This window comes from Castor canadensis, chromosome 10, assembly GCF_047511655.1.
Source record: "Castor canadensis chromosome 10, mCasCan1.hap1v2, whole genome shotgun sequence".
Taxonomy (NCBI): domain Eukaryota; kingdom Metazoa; phylum Chordata; class Mammalia; order Rodentia; family Castoridae; genus Castor; species Castor canadensis.
In genome coordinates, this window is record NC_133395.1 from 50321154 (window position 1) to 50340094 (window position 18941).

The 18941-nt window shown below is 37.1% G+C and overlaps 1 pseudogene; it reads right to left on the minus strand.

Moving 5' to 3' along the window:
* Positions 1-18319: 18319 nt before the first annotated feature.
* Positions 18320-18732, minus strand: LOC109679047 (golgin subfamily A member 7 pseudogene; annotated as a pseudogene).
* Between the last annotated feature and the right edge of the window lie 209 nt (positions 18733-18941).

Below are 18941 nucleotides of genomic sequence, written 5' to 3' on the forward strand. Positions count from 1 at the left end.
ATTTAGTTTTTTAAGTTCCCTATATATTCTGGTTATCAGTCCTTTGTCTGATGTATAGCTGGCAAATATTTTCTCCCACTCTGTGGGTGTTCTCTTCAGTTTAGAGACCATTTCTTTTGATGAACAGAAGCTTTTTAGTTTTATGAGGTCCCATTTATCTATGCTATCTCTTAGTTGCTGTGCAGCTGGGGGATTCGTTGAGAAAGTTCTTACCTATACCTACTAACTCCACAGTATTTCTTACTCTTTCCTGTATCAACTTTAGAGTTTGTGGTCTGATATTAAGATCCTTGATCCATTTTGAGTTAATCTTGGTATAGGGTGATATACATGGATCTAGTTTCAGTTTTTTGCAGACTGCTAACCAGTTTTCCCAGAAATTTTTGTTGAAGAAGCTGCTATTTCTCCATTGTATATTTTTAGCTCCTTTGTCAAAGACAAGTTGGTTATAGTTGTGTGGCTTCACATGTGGGTCCTCTATTCTGTTCCACTGGTCTTCATGTCTGTTTTTGTGCCAGTACCATGCTGTTTTTGTTGTTATTGCTTTGAAATATAGTTTGAAGTCAGGTATTGTGATACCTCCTGCATTGTTCTTTTGACTGAGTATTGCCTTGGCTGTTCGTGACCTCTTGTGTTTCCATATAAATTTAATGGTAGATTTTTCAATCTCTTTAATGAATGTCATTGGAATTTTGATGGGAATTGCATTAAACATGTAGATTACTTTTGGGAGTATCAAAATTTTTACTATGTTCATTCTACCAATCCATGAGCATGGGAGATCTCTCCACTTTCTATAGTCTTCCTCAATCTCTTTCTTCAGAAGTGTATAGTTTTCCTTATAGAGGTCTTTCACATCTTTTGTTAGGTTTATACCTAGGTATTTGATTTTTTTTGATGCTATTGTAAATGGAATTGTTTTCATACATTCTTTTTCTGTTTGCTCATTGTTAGTGTATAGAAATGCTAATGATTTTTCTATGCTGATTTTATGTCCTGCTACCTTGCTGTAGCTATTGTTGTCTAGAAGCTTCTGAGTAGAGTTTTTTGGGTCTTTAAGGTATGGGATCATCTCGTCTGCACATAGGGATATTTTGACAGTTTCTTTACCTATTTGTATTCCTTTTATTCCTTCTTCTTGCCTAATTGCTCTGGCTAGGAATTCCAGTACTATGTTGAATAGGAGTGGAGATACTGGGCATCCTTGTCTGGTTCCTGATTTTAGAGGGAATGGTTTCAGTTTTTCTCTGTTAAGTATAATGATGGCTGTAGGTTTGTCATATATAGCTTTTATAATGTTGAGGTACTTTCCTTCTATTCCTATTTTTCTTAGAGCTTTTATCATGAAATGATGTTGGATCTTATCAAAGGCTTTTTCTGCATCTATTGAGATGATCAAGTGGTTTTGTCTTTGCTTCTGTTAATGTGGTTTATTACATTTATTGATTTTCTTATGTTGAACCACCCCTGCATTCCTGGGTGAAGCCTACTTGGTCATGGTGAATAATCTTTTTGATGTGTTGCTGAATTTGGTTTGCCATTATTTTGTTGAGGATTTTTGCGTCAATGTTCATTAAGGAGATTGGCCTATAGTTCTCCTTTTTTGGATGTGTCTTTGCCTGGTTTTGGGATAAGTGTAATTCTGGCTTCATAAAATGTGTTCGGCAGTTTTCCTTCCCTTTCTATTTTGTGGAACAGTTTAAGGAGGGTTGGTATCAGTTCTACTTTAAAGGTCTGATAGAATTCAGCAGAGAATCCATGAGGTCCTGGACTTTTCTTTTTGGGAAGACTCTTCATTGCTGCTTCAATTTCATTTTGTGTTATAGGTCTATTCAGGTGATTAATTTCCTCTTGGTTCAGTTTTGGATGATCATATGTATCTAGAAATCTGTCCATTTCTTTTAGATTTTCAAATTTATTTGAACATAGGTTCTCTAAATAGTCTCTGATGATTTCCTGGACTTCCATGGAGTTTGTTGTTATCTCCCCTTTTGCATTCCTGATTCTACTAATTTGGGTTTTTTCTCTCCTCATTTTAGTCAGGTTTGCCAGGGGGTCTATCGATCTTGTTTATTTTTTCAAAGAACCAACTTTTTGTTTCATTAATTCTTTGTATGGTTTTTTGGTTTCTATTTCATTGATTTCAGCTCTTATTTTTATTATTTTTCTCCTTCTATTTGGTTTTCGATTTGTTTGTTCTTGTTTTTCTAGGCGTTTGAGATGTATCATTAGGTCATTGATTTGGGATCTTTCAGTCTTTTTAATATATGCACTCATGGCTCTAAACTTTCCTCTCAGGACTGCCTTTGCTGTGTCCCATAGGGTCTGGTAGGTTGTGTTTTCATTTTCATTGACTTCCAGGAACTTTTTAATTTCCTCTTTTATTTCATCGATGATCCATTCTTCATTAAGTAATGAGTTATTTAGTTTCCAGCTGTTTGCATGCTTTTTGTCTTTACTTTTGTTGTTGAGTTCTACTTTTACTGCACTGTGATCAGATAGTATGCACAGTATAATTTCTATTTTCTTATATTTGCTGAGACTTGCTTTGTGCCCTAGGATATGATCTATTTTGAAGAAGGTTTCATGGGCTGCTGAGAAGAATGTATATTGTGTAGAGGTTGGATGAAATGTTCTGTAGACATCAACTTGGTCCATTTGATCTATTGCATATTTTAGATCTTGGATTTCTTTATTGATTTTTTGTTTGGATGACCTATCTATTGATGATAATGGGGTGTTAAAGTCTCCCATAACCACTGTGTTGGCATTTATATATGCTTTTAGGTCTTTCAGGGTTTGTTGGATGAAATTGGGTGCATTGACATTGAGTGCATACAGGTTGATAATTATTATTTCCTTTTTGTCTATTTCCCCTTTTATTAGTATGGAATGTCCTTCTTTATCTCGTTTGATCAATGTAGGTTTGAAGTCTACTTTGTCAGAGATAAGTATTGCTATTCCTGCCTGTTTTTGGGGAAACTGGCTTGGTAAATCTTCTTCAAGCCTTTCATCCTAAGTCTATGCTTATTTCTGTCGGTGGGATGGGTGTCCTGTAAGAAACAAATTGTTGGATCTTCCTTTTTAATCTATTTCATCAAGTGGTGCCTTTTGATGGGTGAATTAAGTCCATTAACATTAAGCATTAGTACTGATAGGTATGTGGTAATTCCTGTCATTTACTTGTCTTAGTTGTTTGAAGGTTTGATTGTGTGTACCTAAGTTGAGGTTTCTCTCTACTGTCTTGCTTTTTCTTTTCCTGTGGTTTGGTGCTGCCTGTCTTTTCATGGTTAAGTTGGGTTTCACTTTCTGTGTGCAGAATCCCTTGAAGAATCCTTTGTAGTGGTGGCTTTGTGGTCACATATTGTTTTAGTTTCTGCTTATCATGGAAGACTTTTATTGCTCCATCTAGTTTGAATTATAGTTTTGCTTGGTAGAGTATCCTGGAGTTGAAGTTATTCTCATTCAGTGCCTGGAAGCTCTCACCCCATGCTCTTCTTGCTTTTAATGTTTCTGTTGAGAAGTCTGCTCTGGTTTTGATGTGTTTGCTTTTGTTACTTGTTTTTTCTCTCTTACAGCCTTCAATATTCTTTCCTTAGTTTCTGAACTTGTTGTTTTAATGATGATATGTCATGGAGTAGTTTTATTTTGATCTGGTCTGTTTGGTGTCCTGGAGGCCTCTTGCATCTGTATGGGAATATCTTTCTCTAGATTTGGGAAATTTTCCATTATTATTTTATTGAATGTGTTACTCATTTCCTTTGCTTGCACCTCTTCTCCTTCTTTAATGCCCATGATTCTCAAGTTTGGTCCCTTTTGATGGAGTCGGTGAGTTCTTGCATTTTCTTTTCACAGATCTTGAGTTGTTTAATTAATAGTTCTTCGGTTTTTCCTTTAATTACCATTTCATCTTCAAGTTCTGAGATTCTGTCTTCTGTTTGTTCTATTCTGCTGAATTGGCCTTCTGTTTTGTTTTGCAGTTCTGTTTCATTTTTTTTCTGAGGTTTTCCATATCCTGGGTGGTTTCCTCTTTAATGTTGTCTATTTTTGTCCTGAGTTCATTTATTCATTTGTTCGTCATTTTCTCTGTTTCACTTTGGTGTTTATACAGTGCTTCTATTGTTTCCTTTATTTCTTCTTTTGCTTTTTCAAATTCTCTATTTTTATTGTCTTGGAATTTCTTGAGTGTCTCCTGTACATTTTGGTTGACCCTATCCAGTATCATCTCTATAAAATTCTCATTGAGTACCTGTAGTATGTCTTCTTTTAGATTATTCTTGTGGGCTTCATTGGGTCCTTTGGCATAGTTTATCTTCATTTTGTTGGAGTCTGGATCTGACTATCTGTTTTCTTCATTCCCCTCTGGTTCCTATACTAATTTTTTGCTGTGGGGAAACTGCTTTCCCTGTTTTTTCTGTCTTCCCGTCATTGTCTTTGATGTTGTTACTGGCCCTGTACTGTGTGCAATTAAGTATTTTCTAGTTTGTAATAATAACAATGGTAATATTTAGAATGGAAGGGTGAGCTGAGATGGAAAGCAAGAACTTAAAGAATAGGGACAAACAAATTCACAGACAAGAAGGCGAAAACAGAACAAGGTGTCAGACAAGAAAGTTTCAAAGGTATAAACAGTGAGCATTAGTGTACTAATTGACAGTAAGCTGAACAGACATTAGAGAGACAGAGAGAGGATTGAAAATCAAAAATAAAAAAAAGATAAGAAAAAAATAAAAAATAAGTAAATGAAAGAAATATCTACATATAAAAATGAATTAAAATATAATGGAAAATAGAAAATTAAAAAAAACACAAAAAAGCAAAAAACCTCCAAGTTCAAATGCAATGAAGTTTCAGTCTTAATAATTTGGGTGTCCATCTCAGTCTCCAATCCTGGAGATGGTACCTCAGATGTTATTCTGTAGTTGTCTCATCAAAGGGGATGCATAAAGTAGAACAAAACTACACACGCACACACACACACACACAAAAACCCCCACCAAGTTTCCCAAGTTCAAATGCAAAACAGTTTCAGTAAATTTTTCAGCATGCAGGTGTAATTCGGTTGTTCTCTCATCAAAGGTAGCGAGAAAAAGAAAAAAAGAGTCTGGAGACAGTTCTGAGTATGGTATCTGCAGCTGTGGCTTGCCTGCCCACTGCTGTCAGCCTGCTGTTGCTGGCGGCTTTATTTATGCAGATTTCTGGGGTGAGCTTAGCACTCACCTGGCTCCACAGGTTTTGTTTACTCAGAGTTCTCCTGTGCGGAAGCCTCTGCTACAAGCTTTCCCCTTTCCAAACACACTGGGAAAGGTGACACTGCACCCATGTTTTCAGGCCTGTGTGTTTATTTACAGTTCATGTGAGAGGTGGGTCTTCCCCTCTCTCCTGTGGAGTTTTCCTCCCCCTGCGGCTTTCACAAGCTTTCCTGCTCCTGATTTCTGGGCATGCCCCCACTCCTGCCAGAGCCTCTCCTGCCCCTCCAGCTTGTTTATTTACAGTCCCGGGAAGGATCCCTTCCCCCAATCTTCGGCACTCAGTGTGCCCCACCTTCTTTCCCACGTGTCTTTATTGTTCTTATTGCATATTACTCAATTTCTCTTTTTTCCCCTTGTGGAGGTCGGTCTGTCCAGCGGGCTATGCTGCTCTGGCCCAGGCTTGTCTGTGGTACGCTCACCTGGTCCACATCTTCCCAAGCCGTCTGGGCGCAGGTGACTGGCGGCCCAGGGGCCCTCCTTGTTTCTCCATTTAATGTGAAGTGGAGATTCTCTGCGCCTGCTGGAGGTGTGGAGGGGTCAAAGTTATGCCTCTTCTCAGTGATTATGCCTGCAAAGTGTGTCTCCAGCGTCTCCCCAATATTTCACTATAGGAGGCTCACTTTCTGCTTCCTCCCTCTAGCTGCCATCTTGGAATCTCAGAGAGTTTTTATTTCTTCTTCAATTGTGAATGATAGTTTTGTTGGATACATTCATCAAGGATTAGAATTATTTTCAAGGCATGGTCTAGATCATTCCATGCCTTTTTGCTTTTAGAATTTCTTTTATAAAATCTGCTGTTATTCTAATATATTTGGCCTTACATGTGAGTAATTTCTGACTCAAAGCTATCAATATTCTTTCTTTGTTCTATGTATGTAGTATTGTAACTATAATATATCTAGGGGTGCTTCTTTTATGATTTTGCCTCTTTGGTGTTCTGAATGTCTCCTGTACTTGTGTGATCCTCTCAAGACTGGGGAATTTTTCCACTTTTCTTGTGTTGAATATTTAATCTTTCAACAGTAGTTTCTCCTTCTCCTCTCTGTCCTTGTCCTCCTCTCCCTCATCTCCCTCCCTCTGCTCCTATGTTATCTCTTCCTCCTCCTCTCTCTCGTCTTCCTCTTTCTTCTTCTTACCCATATTCATAAATTTGGTCTTTTGGTGGTATTTCAGAAGTGTTGCATATTCTGCTCATATTTTCTTGTATTTTACTTTGTCTTTGTCTGTTTTCTCTAATTCTTCTTCTTTTTCTTTGATCCCTAATACTCTATTTTCAACATGCTACATTCTACTAGCAACATTTTTGTCTGAGATTGAGTCTTTGAGCTTTTCATTTATAGCATTTTAATTTGATTTTTTCAGGATTTCTGCATCTTTATACAATTCTTCTTTCATATCTTGCATTGTCTTCCTTACTTCACTCAACTGTTGATTTGAATTGTCTTTTAGTTCATTCAATTGTTTCTTTGTGTTCTCTTTGAACTCATTTGTTCTTTGATTTTGTAGGTATTGTTTTTCTGAGTTCATTGTTTAAAATTTCATCTGCTTCATTGTTATTCAAGTCTTTTATTGTGAACTACTTGACTTTTGGAAAACACATGTCATCTTTTTTTTTTTTTTTCATATTACTTGTGTTTCTACATTGGAATTTATGTACCTGAGGCCATGTTGTTGATTGGAAATTTTAATCACCTGAAGTCTCTCAATTGAAATAATCTCAATGTTCAGGCAGGACAGTGTAACAGGCAGGTTGAGTACTGCAGAGTTTAGCTCAATAGCCAAGCATTCACCTACATGCTCAGGGCAATTGGCCTGATCCCCAGCACTGTCCAGAACAAAGTAAACAACCTGGAGTCTCTCCTAGAAGGCTTGTTTGTCTATTTCTGGGCTGCTTTCATTGTAGAAGCTTCTCTTCCTATAAGGAGCTTTATAGCCTGTGTGCTGGGCGTGTTCTTACTTGTTCCACATGCCACCTGGATTGTGTCCCCAGAGGCAAAAATCATCCAAGTCTTGGGGTGACTCCTGAATGTGTTGAAATTTGGGGAGTAAACAGAGCACTGAGTTCTGTAGTGACTGAGGGAGAACTGAGTGACTTATCCACTCTGCCTCTGATCTTATTACATATAAACCAGTCCAGCAGTTTACTTCCTCCTGGAGAGGAGGGGGCCAAAGTCTTAGTGCTTTTAGTTCCTGTCCTACAATTGACTATGTGTTTCACATTGTTTGGAGGTCTAAGTTATAGGACTCTTACCCACCTAGCAGTTAACACAGACAACCAGGAGACAGGCCAAATTACTAAGCTAACTACAGGCTTAATGCTTTATTTGTGCCCAAGCCTTAGGTGATGGGTCTGGCTCATTGTCAGGGAGGATAGGGTCTCTAATTACCATGACTTTGCTTCTGCTGGAGCTCTCTATTGCTTCAACTTCTTTTATTAATTTGAATTTTATTTTTTTTATTAGATTGTTTGGCAGAATGTTTTATTTATTTATTGTATTACTGTATTTGGAGTATATTGTGACATTTACAAAATTTCTGACAGTGCATTGGAGTTGAATTCATCCCTCCATCATTCTCATTTATCCCTTCTCATCCTATTCCTGTAACAGTTTAAACAAGTCTCATTTTTCCATTTTCATACATGACTACATAATATTTTCACTACATTCAGTGTCCTTCACCCTTTCCTTATGTTCTTCCCCCTTCCATCAATACCAACCCCCAGACAGGAGCTGTTTTACATTCCCATTCTCCATTTTTGAAAAAAAAGGGAATTTTTTTGTTTAAGATAGCTCTACAGAGAGTTTCCTTGTGACATTTCCATGTATATATGTATTATAACTTGAACTTCTTTGCAGGATCCTTGACCACATCTTGTAGCCAGCTCCAACCTAAATATTGAGTCAGGGTGCCCCAAGTCTCTCATATTCTTTGTGTGTGTTCCTGGTTTTCAGACCCCCAGTGTGTCTCAGTCTCAAAAAATAAGTCTCTCAATATGATGCCTTTCTGTCACCCTCTGAGATAAGGAGAGTTACAGAATGTCTTTATTCTTTGAGGCTAGCCATCTACTCCAGAGCAGTCATTGTCTCATTAACTCCCTGTGCTAGGTTTCAGGCTTGTGGGAGGTGTGCATTTATCTTGCACTTATAATTGCCAGTCTATCATCATGGCCATCTGGCTTATGTCATGATGGTGCCTTCAAATTCCCCTCTACCTCCTAGAGAATGAAGGATGCACTCAGAACTCTTTGCTGCTTTTCTTTTTGCCTCTGTTCATTGTGCCTTTTTGATTGTCTTGATAAATCTTTCATGATGCTCCTTGTTCTTCCTTTCTTTAGTATATAGTCTTTTCTAGATTATGTTCACAGAGTCAAAATGATGGATGCTTCTAATCCTGATGGTAGAATTTTTAATCCCTCAATTCTTTTATCAATAAATTTGGAAGCATAAAACTTATTTCATAGTTCAACTATGAGGAGAAAATAAAATAATACATTTATTTTAAGATATTTATTGTCACATTACAACTGTTTAGCAAGAGTTACATTATTCAGACTCCATGTGTGAAAAATCATAATTCAATACCAATGACAGTCAGGCACCAGTGGTTCATGCCTGTAATACTACTTCTTGTGAGGCTAATATTGGGAGGATCTTAGCCTTACAAGTAGTAGTATTACAGGCATGTAATACTACTTTGATGAAAATTCAGGCAACAATTCCCTAAGACCTCTTGCCATTTCATCCCAAAGTACAGGAGAGGATGAGATTGTCAGCCTGGACAAAAAGATTGTGAAACCAAACTCAAAAGAAAAAAGCTGGGCTTTGTGGCATGCACTGATATTCCAGCAATAACAAGGAACCTTAAAATAGGAGGATCTTATTCCAAGCTGCCTCGAGATAAAAGCAAGACCTCAACTCCAAAATAACCAGAGCAAAAAGAAGTGGATTCAAGTATATTTGATGTATTGTAAGAACTTTTGCAGATACCACAATGTTCCCCCACCCAGCACAATAAAAAAAATTAAAAATTAAAAAAAGGGAATGGAGGCAAGGCTTAAACAATAGAGTGCCTGACTCATCCTTGAGTTCAAATGCCAGTACCACACACACAAAAAAAAGACTTTGGAAAATATCTATTATCTTACTAGATATTTCACAAAGAAGAACTCATTGTCATAGCATTTTTTTATGAAGTTTTTTTATTAGGATTTATTCATTCTATGAGGGATTCATAGTCACAATTCAATTAGTCTTATATTTTATATTAGCTACATTGCCCCCATAGTCTCTTGCCCTCAAACCTCTCCCTGTCCCACTTAAAGGAATTGCAAGAGTTCCTTAGTTCTGTCTCATATAGGTGTATGAAGTCCATCTACCATATGCCATCACCTTAATCTCCCTCATTCACCTTCCATCCTCCCACTAGTATCCCCCCAACACACTGTACTTATTTTACAGTCCTGTTTGTCATTAATATTTAATTTGATGTTCAAAGGGTTGTCTCAATTTATGCCACTGTGGGTATACTTTACTTTGGTTCATTCATTCCCTTCCGTTACTCTCTCTTTCCTTTTTACCTCCCACCTCCCATTTTTCAACAGCTTTCAATACATTTCCTTGTATCCTCTACCTTCAAATCTTATCTTATGAAATATTACTGATGCCCTATCATTCTCTTTTCTTTTCCCTCTTTCCCAAGTTCCGTAGGGTAATTTCCTATTATGAAGGTCTTCTACATCTGAGCTTGTATATGATCATGCTTGTTTTTGTGTATATGTTTACCTTTTGGACCTATCTTCCATATATGAGAGAAAATATGCAGATTTTATGTTTCTGAGTCTGGTTTACTTCACTTATCATGACGTCCTCCAATTACATCCATTTACCTTCAAACCACATGTCATTATTGCTTATGACTGAGTAATACTCCATTCTGTATATATACCACATTTTCTTGATCCATTCATCAGTTTTAGGTTACCTGGGTTGTTTCCAAACCTTGTTTGTTGTGAATAGTGCTGCAAAGAATATCAGAGTATATGTGTCTCCATTGTATCCTGCCTTATGTTCCTTTGGGCAGATGTCCAGGAGTATCACTGGATCACATGGCATTTCTACCTTTAGTTTTTGAGGAACATCAATACTCCTTTTCATATTGGTGGCACTAACTTGCATTCTGACCAACAGTACATCACGGTTCCTATTTCACCACATCCCCACCAGCATTTGTTGTTATTGCCCTTGATTATTCCCATTCTGACTAGGGTGAGATGAAATTTAAGTACTGTTTTGATTTGCATCTATTTTGTAACCTGGGAAGTTGAACACGTCTCACATATTTACTGGATATTTGTACCTCTTCCTTTGAAATTCCCTGTTTAATTCATGTGCCCATTTCTTCATTAGGGTTTTGATTCTTTGGAGGTTGAGTTTTTTTAGTTTCCTATAGATTCTAGATACTAGTCTCTTAATTAGATGAGTAGCTGGCAAGGATTTTCTCCCATTCAGTGGGCAGTCTCTTGAACTGGTGACTGTTTCCACTGCTGTGCAGAAGCTCTTCAGTTTGAAGCAGTCCCATTTGTTCATTCTTTCTCTTTGATTCTTAGCCTTTTGAGTTCTGTTTAGGAAGTTGTTCTCTATACTTATCTGATCCAGTGTATTTCCTGTTGCTTCCTGGAGTTGTTCCAAAGTTTCAGGTCTTATATTAAGGTCTTTGATGCACTTTGAGTTGATTTTGTAGAGGGTGAAGGACAGGGATCTAGTAACTGGATATATAGTTACCCTAGCTGCATTTGTTGAAAAGACTGTCTTTTCTCCATCATGTGTTTTGGGCTCCTTTGTCCAAGATCAAGTGGTTATGGATGCATGGGTTTATGGCTGGGTCTTCTATTATGATCCATTGGTCTTCCTGTCTGTTCTTGTACCAATACTGTAGTGTATTTATTATTATGGCTTTGTAGTATAGGTTGGTGTGGTGTATTGTGATGCCTCCAGTATTGGACTTTTTGCTCAGAATTGCTTTGGCTATTAAAGGTTTTGTGTTTCCATATGTATTTTCAGGATTGCTTTTTCTATTTTTCTGCAGAATGTCATTGTAATTTTGATAGGAATTGCATTGAACATGTAGATAGCTTTTGGTAATATAGACATTTTCACAATGTTGATTCTACCAATGCACTTGCATGGAAAGATTTTCTATCTTTTAATGTATTCTTTGATTTTTCTATTCTGTGGTTTATAGTTTTCATTAAAAAGGTCTTTGTCTTCTTTCATTAAATTTATTCAAGGTACTTTATTGTTCTTTAGGCTATTATAAATGGGATTGTTTCCCTGTTTTCTTTCTCAATCTATTTTTTTGTTGACATATTGGAAAGCTATTGATTTCTGTATGTTAAATTTGTATCCTTCTACTTTGCCAAAAGAATTGATGATTTCTCCAAAAAACACATGAGAAAATGATCACCATCTCTAGCCATAAAGGACATGCAAATCAAAACTACACTAAGATTCCACCTCGCCCCTCTTAGAATGGCCATCATTAAAAACACCAGCAACATGTGTTGGTGAGGATGTGGGGGAAAAAGAACTCTCATACACTGCTGGTGGGAATGCAAGCTGGTTCAACCACTATGGAAAAAAATTTGGAGGCTTCTTAAAAATCTGAACATAGATCTGCCATATGATCCAGCAATCCCACTTCTGGGGACATACCTGAAGAAATGTGACACAGGTAACTCCAAAGGCACCTGCACACCCATGTTTAATGCAGTGCTATTCACGATCGCCAAGTTATGGAAACAACCAAGATGCCCCACTACTGAAGAATGGATCGAGAAAATGTGGCATTTATACATAATGGAATTTTACTCAGCCATGAAGAAGAATGAAATCTTATCACATGCAGGTAAATGGATGGAATTGAAGTACATAATTCTGAGCGAGGTTAGCCAGACTCAGAAGACCAAAAATCATATGTTCTCCCTCATATGCGGTCTTTAGATCTAGAGCAAATGCAGCAATGTTGTTGGACTTAGGTCACATGACAAGGGGAGAGCACATAAGGGAGATAGAGGAATAGGTAGTAAACCCAAAACATGAAAGCTTTTGATGTCCCCACTCCAGAGGAACTAATACAGAAACCTTAAAGTGACAGAGGTCAGCATGAGAAAGGCATCAGGAACCAGTGTAAAGATCAGTTAGAGATGAATCAACCTGGGTTGTAACATATTTGTACATAAAAACAATGCTAGGAATCTCTCTGCATAGCTGTACTTATCTCAACTAGCAAAAACAGTATGCTTTTCTTATTATTGCTTATTTCTACTTCTCAATGGAACTGGAGAAAAGTGCAGAACAGGTTCTGCCTGGAAGTGAGGGGGAAGTGGATAAGAGGGTGGGAGAGGCAAGGGGGAAAATGACCCAAACAATGTACACACATGTGAATAATGAAAAATAAAATAAAATAAAAACTAAAAACAAATGAAAAACAAAGAAGAATTGATGATTTTTAATAATTTATTTGTAGAGTTTTGGAGTCTCTTAGGGATAGGATCATGTCAATTGTGAACAGGGATAGTTTGACTTCTTCCTTCCCTATTTGAATCCTTTTTATTTCTTGCTCTTGTCTTATTGCTTTGGCTGGGAATTGCAAAGCTATATTAACTGGGAGTGGATCAAGCAGACAGTCCTGTCTTGTTCTTGACTTTAACTGGAGCTATTTCATTTGTTCTCCATTTAGTATGATGTTGGCTCTAGGACTGTCATATATAAGTTTTATTATATTGAGGAGCATTCTTTCTATTCCCAGCTCCTTCAGAGCTTTTATCGTGAACTTGTGTTGGACTGTATCAAAGGCTTTTTCTGAGAGGATTATGCAGAATATTGTTAATATTCTGTACTATGTTTATGGATTTACATATGTTGAACTATCTTTGCATCCCTGGAAAGAAATTGACTAAGTATGAACTTTTTAACATGTTGAATTCTGCTCATCAGTATTTTTTGAGAATCTTTGTGTCTATATTCATTAAAAATATTCGTCTATAGTTCTCTTTTCCAGGTTCATCTTGATTGTGTTTTTCAATGAGTGCATTGTGGGCTTCATAGAAAGGGTTTGGTAATTTTCCTTCCCTTTCTATTTCCTGGAGAAGTTTGTGGAATTTTGATGTCATTTCTTTAAAGGTTTGGTAAAATTCAGCCATAAATCCATCAGGTCCTTGGCTCTTCTTTGTAGAGATGCTCTTTATTGCTGCTTCAGTATTATTGGTTGCAACAGTATTATTATTAAGGTGTTTAATGTCTTCTTCGCTCAATTTTGGTCAGTTATATGCATCCAGGAATTTATCCAGTTCATCTAGATTTACCAGTTAAAAATCATTAAAAAAATTCTTTAATGATTCTCTGGATTTTTGTTAGTATTGGGCTATGACCCCCTTTTTTCATCATTGATTTTATTAATTTGGGTCCTTTCCCTCCTCCATTTTGTCATGTTGGGTAAGAGTTTGCTGATCTTGTTAATCTTGTAAAAGAACCAACTTTTTGTTTCATTGAGTCTTTGTATAGTTTTTTGGTCTTGATGGCATTGATATCAGCCCTGATCTTTATTATTTTTCTATGTCTGTTGGATTTGGGTTTGGTTTGTTCTCATTTTTCCAGGAGCTTAAAGTGAATCATTAGATTATTTAGTTGAGATGTCTTTGCTTTTTTTTTTTAAATGTAGGCACTTATAGCTATAAACTTTCCCCTTAGCACAGCCTTTGCTGGGTCCCACAGATTCTGATAGGTTGTATTTTCATTTTCATTGAATTCTAGGAACTTTTGGATTTCTTCCCTTACTACTTCAGTTATCCACTAGTCTTTCAGTAGTGTGTTGATCAGTTTCCACATGTTTGAATATTTTCTGTTATATCTTTGGTTCTTAAGGTCTAGTTTTATTCTGTTGTGATCTGATGTGATGCAGGGTGTTATTTTAATTTTCTTGAATTTGTTAAGTCTTGCTTTGGATCCTAAAATATGATCTATTTTGAGGAAAGTTCCATGAGCTGCAGAAAACAGTGTGTGTTTCTTGGTTGTTAGGTGAAATGCTCTGTAGATATCTACCATGACTATTTGGTCTAATGTGCAGAGGAGCTCTGAAGTTTGTTTGTTGATCTTTTGCCTGGATAACCTATCTATTGGTGACAGTGGAATATTCAGATTTCCCACTATCACTGTGTTAGGGTCTATCTGTGCTTGTAGGTCCATTAAAGTTTTTATGATGTATATTGGTGTCCCTGCATTTGGTGTATATTTGTTAAAAATTGCTATATCCTCTCCATTAATTATTCCTTTATTTAATATGAAGTGACTTTCATTATCTGTTCTAGCAGATTTTAGTCTGAAGTCTACTTTGCCATATATGAGTATACCTATTCCTGCCTTTTTATGAGGTCCATTTGCTTGGAAAATCTTTTTCCACCCTTTGACTCTAAGCCAGTGTTTATTTTTGTCTGTGAGATGAGTCTCTTGTAAGCAACATATGGTTGAATCTTTTTTTTTTTTAACCCAATTTGCTATTCTATGTCTTTTGACTGGGGCATTGAGACCATTCACATTCAGTGTTAACATTGAGAGGTGCCTGGTTTTTCCAGTCATTTTTGGCCCCCTGTAGTTTAGTTTTAGCTATTCCTTGTTTATTGGTTGGCTTGTTCAAGTTTTTATTCTTTCATGAGTCTTCCTGTTTCACTCTAGTTTCTTTTCCTATATGTAAAAGTCCTTTATGTATCTTCTGTGGTGCTGGCTTGATAGTCACAAATTCCTTTAGTTTTCCCTTGTTATGGAAGATTTTAGTATCTCCTTCAATTAGGAAGGATAGTTTTGCTGGATAGACTAGTCTAGGTTGACTGTTGCTTTCTTTCAGTGCCTGAATTATGTCTTTCCATGATTTTCTTATGTTTAGAATTTGAGTTGAGAAATCTGTTGTTATTCAAATGGATATGCCATTGTATGTGTCTTGTCTTTTTTCTTTTGCATCTTTCAGTATTCTTTCTTTGTTCTGTTTGCTAAGTGTTTTGATTATTATGTGTCTGGGGGTTTTCTTTTTGGGTCTTGCTGGTTTGGTGGTCTGTAAGCTTCTTGCACCTGGGTGACTCTCTTTCTTGATGTTAAGGAAGTTTTCAGCTATTATTGTATTGAACATGTATCCTTGCCTTTACTTTATATCTCCTGTCTATCTTCCACACTCATGATTTGTAGGTTTGGTCTCTCATGGTGTCCCAAATATCTTGCATGTCCCATTCACATTTTCTTTGCATTCTTTTGTGAACTTTTACTGTTTGGTGTAATGCCTCTACTTTGTGTTTCATTGCTGATACTCTATTTTCAACTTTCTCCATTCTGTTCACCCTGCTTTCAATTGAGATTTTTTAGTTGAGATATTGAGTTGTTTATTTCTGATTGTTTTTCAGATTTTGTATGTCTTCATTGATTTCCTCTTTCATATCCTGCAGTCTTCTTAATTTCATTCATATGTTGGTTTGTATTCCCTTTAAGCTCATTTAATTGCTTATTCCCATCTTCTTTGAGATCAGATACTAACTTTTGTGTTTCTTTGAGCTTATTAACCATTTTTACTATTATTTTTTGGAATTTATTATTATTATTTCTTCCCCTATACTGGTGCTTAGATCCTTAGTGTTGGATTTGGCTTTTGAGGGAGCGAGGTTGTCTTGCTGTTTCATTTTGCATTGAAATTTACATAATTGGAGATGTTTTTGGTTAGGATTTTAATCCCGTGTGCCCCTGTAGTTAGGGTTTTGAGTTTTCTCTTGTGGAGCTCCAGCATTTGTCCTCAGAGTGGGACATGCTGGAAATGTTACCTCTTGCAGGATTCTTGTTGTGGTGTAGATTACCTCTTTTCTCCCCTCAGTGAGGAGGCTGGACTTCCTGCTCTTTTTTGATGACATGGAAGCTTTCTGGCAGCACAGTGAGGAGCACTGGGTCTCTATGCACTTGGGAGGCAGGCATCCTAGCACCTGCAGAGGAGTGGATTGCTGCTCACTGGAGGAATTTTGATTTGAGCTCTTGTACAGGAGAGATGGAGCTCTCCTGAAAGCAGGCACAGTGGGAAGTAGTGGTCCTCTGTGCACCTTGAAGGCAGGCCTCATCTCAGCCCTAGAGTAGCAGATTGCCACTCAGTGGAGGAGCTTGGTTCCAACTCTTAGACAGGGAAGATCAGATTTTCCTGCAGGCAGGTGCTGTAGGATATTCTAGGCCTCTGAACTCCTTGGGGATACAGGCCTTTTGGTGCCACCTGCTGAGTAGTAAGTTACAGATTTCCTCCCCTCAGTAGGAAAACTGGCACTCCTGCTCTTTGACAGAGGACTGGGGCTTTCCAACTGTCAGACACAGTGAAGGGTGCTGGGCCTCTGGGCAACTTGGGAGGCAGTCTTCCATGCAACTGCAGAGTAGCAGAATGCCACACAGTGGAGGAGTTGGGATTTCCCCTCTTAGGCAGGGGAGATTGGACTCTCCTGTAGGCAAGCAAGGTAGGGGTGCTGGGCCTCTGAGCTCCTTGAGTGTCAGGTTATCCACTCAGTACCAGGTTACAGATTTCCTCCCCTCAGTGGGGAATCTGGTGTGTTTTTTTTTTTTTTATGAAAAGATTTACTGATATGTTAATATTTCAGCAAAGTTATTGCAATGGGTTTAAAAGGCAGACAGGCTCACTATTACAGACTATATTATAAAGTAAAAAATGAATTTTACATAATTAAAATTTTACACAGACCTATGAGATTTATTAAATACCAGATCCAGAAATTAAATCTGAAAGATTAAATCAAGTATTAGCAACTATAGTATCTCTGAAAGTTAAATTTCTAACTATTTCATTCTCTCTTAACAGATTTCTTAACTTTCTTTCAAATACAGTTCTCTCAACCCCCAAAACAATGACAGGCATAAGAAACTCCAATACTAAGAACATAAATACTGAAGAAGAGTTAGAAAAATTGACTCAGACATGAGAGTTTAACTTGGAAGTCACTTAGCTACTTTACTTGAGCCATCCTAAGATTTCTGTGCACTGAACACTGTATTTGAGAAGTCTGTGAATCATAAGTGTCATCAGTAGGGCAAAAATTAAAAATATACAGTATTATTTCTATTAAACTTTTTCTCATGTGTTATAACAAAAGTATAATTAACATATTTATTACACGTGTTTATTACACGTTCAAGGACAGAGTAGAGACATTTACATATTTGATGATTTAGCATACATTTTATTGTGCTTAGTTATTTGTGTAATGAACAAGCATCATATACCACATTTTCCCAACATTCAAGGTAACACAATACTAACATATAAGTCTCCAAATAAAAGAACAGAAAATTACATTAAATACTGCTTTAATTCATAATAATTGCTATAATAAAACAAATAGCATTGTACTTTAAAACAAGTAATGTTTTACTATTATTTTCTTAAATGAACTTCAGCTTGAGAAACATTAACAGCAGAAATAAATCTTAAGATCTGAATCATGGCAACAATGGTAGTTTTTTGAAATTTGGGAGATACATTGGCAAAGACACAGACATAATACATGCCTTCCCTGGAGCAAAGCCTTTTAATAATATGGAGAAATAATACTGCACATTGGCTATGATATGACATGTTGAAGTATAAAGTTACCTAGGAAACTGGCCCAAGGAATGAAGAGAACCAATGGAAATTTCTTACTTGGTGTCAGGTAAGAAATAAACTTTGCATTGGGCTGAACAACTGCATATTTTATTAAATGACTTTGAATAAGAAGAGTAAAATGCTTCATTAAGTTTTCTCAGAAACTAATCAAAAGACTATGGAGTCCTACATAATTTTCAGACATAAAGTAGATACTGGGTGACCAAGGGTCACTGCAGGTGAAGAATTTAAAAAGTTAATCCTAGGAGTAAATGGTACCATGGCTCTGGCAATAGATACAAATGAATGATGCTCTGGAGAGGAGGCAGGGACAATCTGTGATGGGTGGGTGGATACATGAGGGTCCCAGCTGGAGGCAGGATTTTTAGTTCTTTGTGTTATCTTCTAGAGCTCAGCCCTCTGTCTTCATAAATGTTAATTTCAATAACTTGAAGTCCTCTTTTGATGGGGTCTGTCAGGAAGAGGCCTTGTGGAGCATATTTCTTCTCATTCTGTTCTTGAATATATTTGAAAACTTTCTTTAGAACCTTCTTATAATGAGTTTCCATGTGTAAAAAGATGATATATGCTGTTAAACAAGCCAGACAGCTTTTAAGGAATTACTGGCACCCAAGCTTCTCTGCTTCTTCATAAAGGTTATTCAGAGTTCCAATGGCTTCTTCAAACTGCTGCCTGTCAATCCTTTTATCCAGCTCTGTGGAAACTTGGTCTGGAACTGGAAGCATGTGCCACTGCTATAGTCTTGTTGAATGAATACCTTCCAGGACACCAATGCCTGCTGTGACCTCATGGCAAGGACAGTACTCACCACACTGTCTCCTCTTCAGTGTTCTGACTCTTTAATGGAGAAGAAGCTCTCTCCCATGGTCAGGCACAGAGGGAAGTACTGGGCCTTTTTGCACTTTAGGGAAGCAAGTCTCCTGGTACCCACAATGTGGCTCTCATCCTAGATAATTAGCTATGCAAAATTTTGAAGGGCTGTTAGATATTTCCTAGACA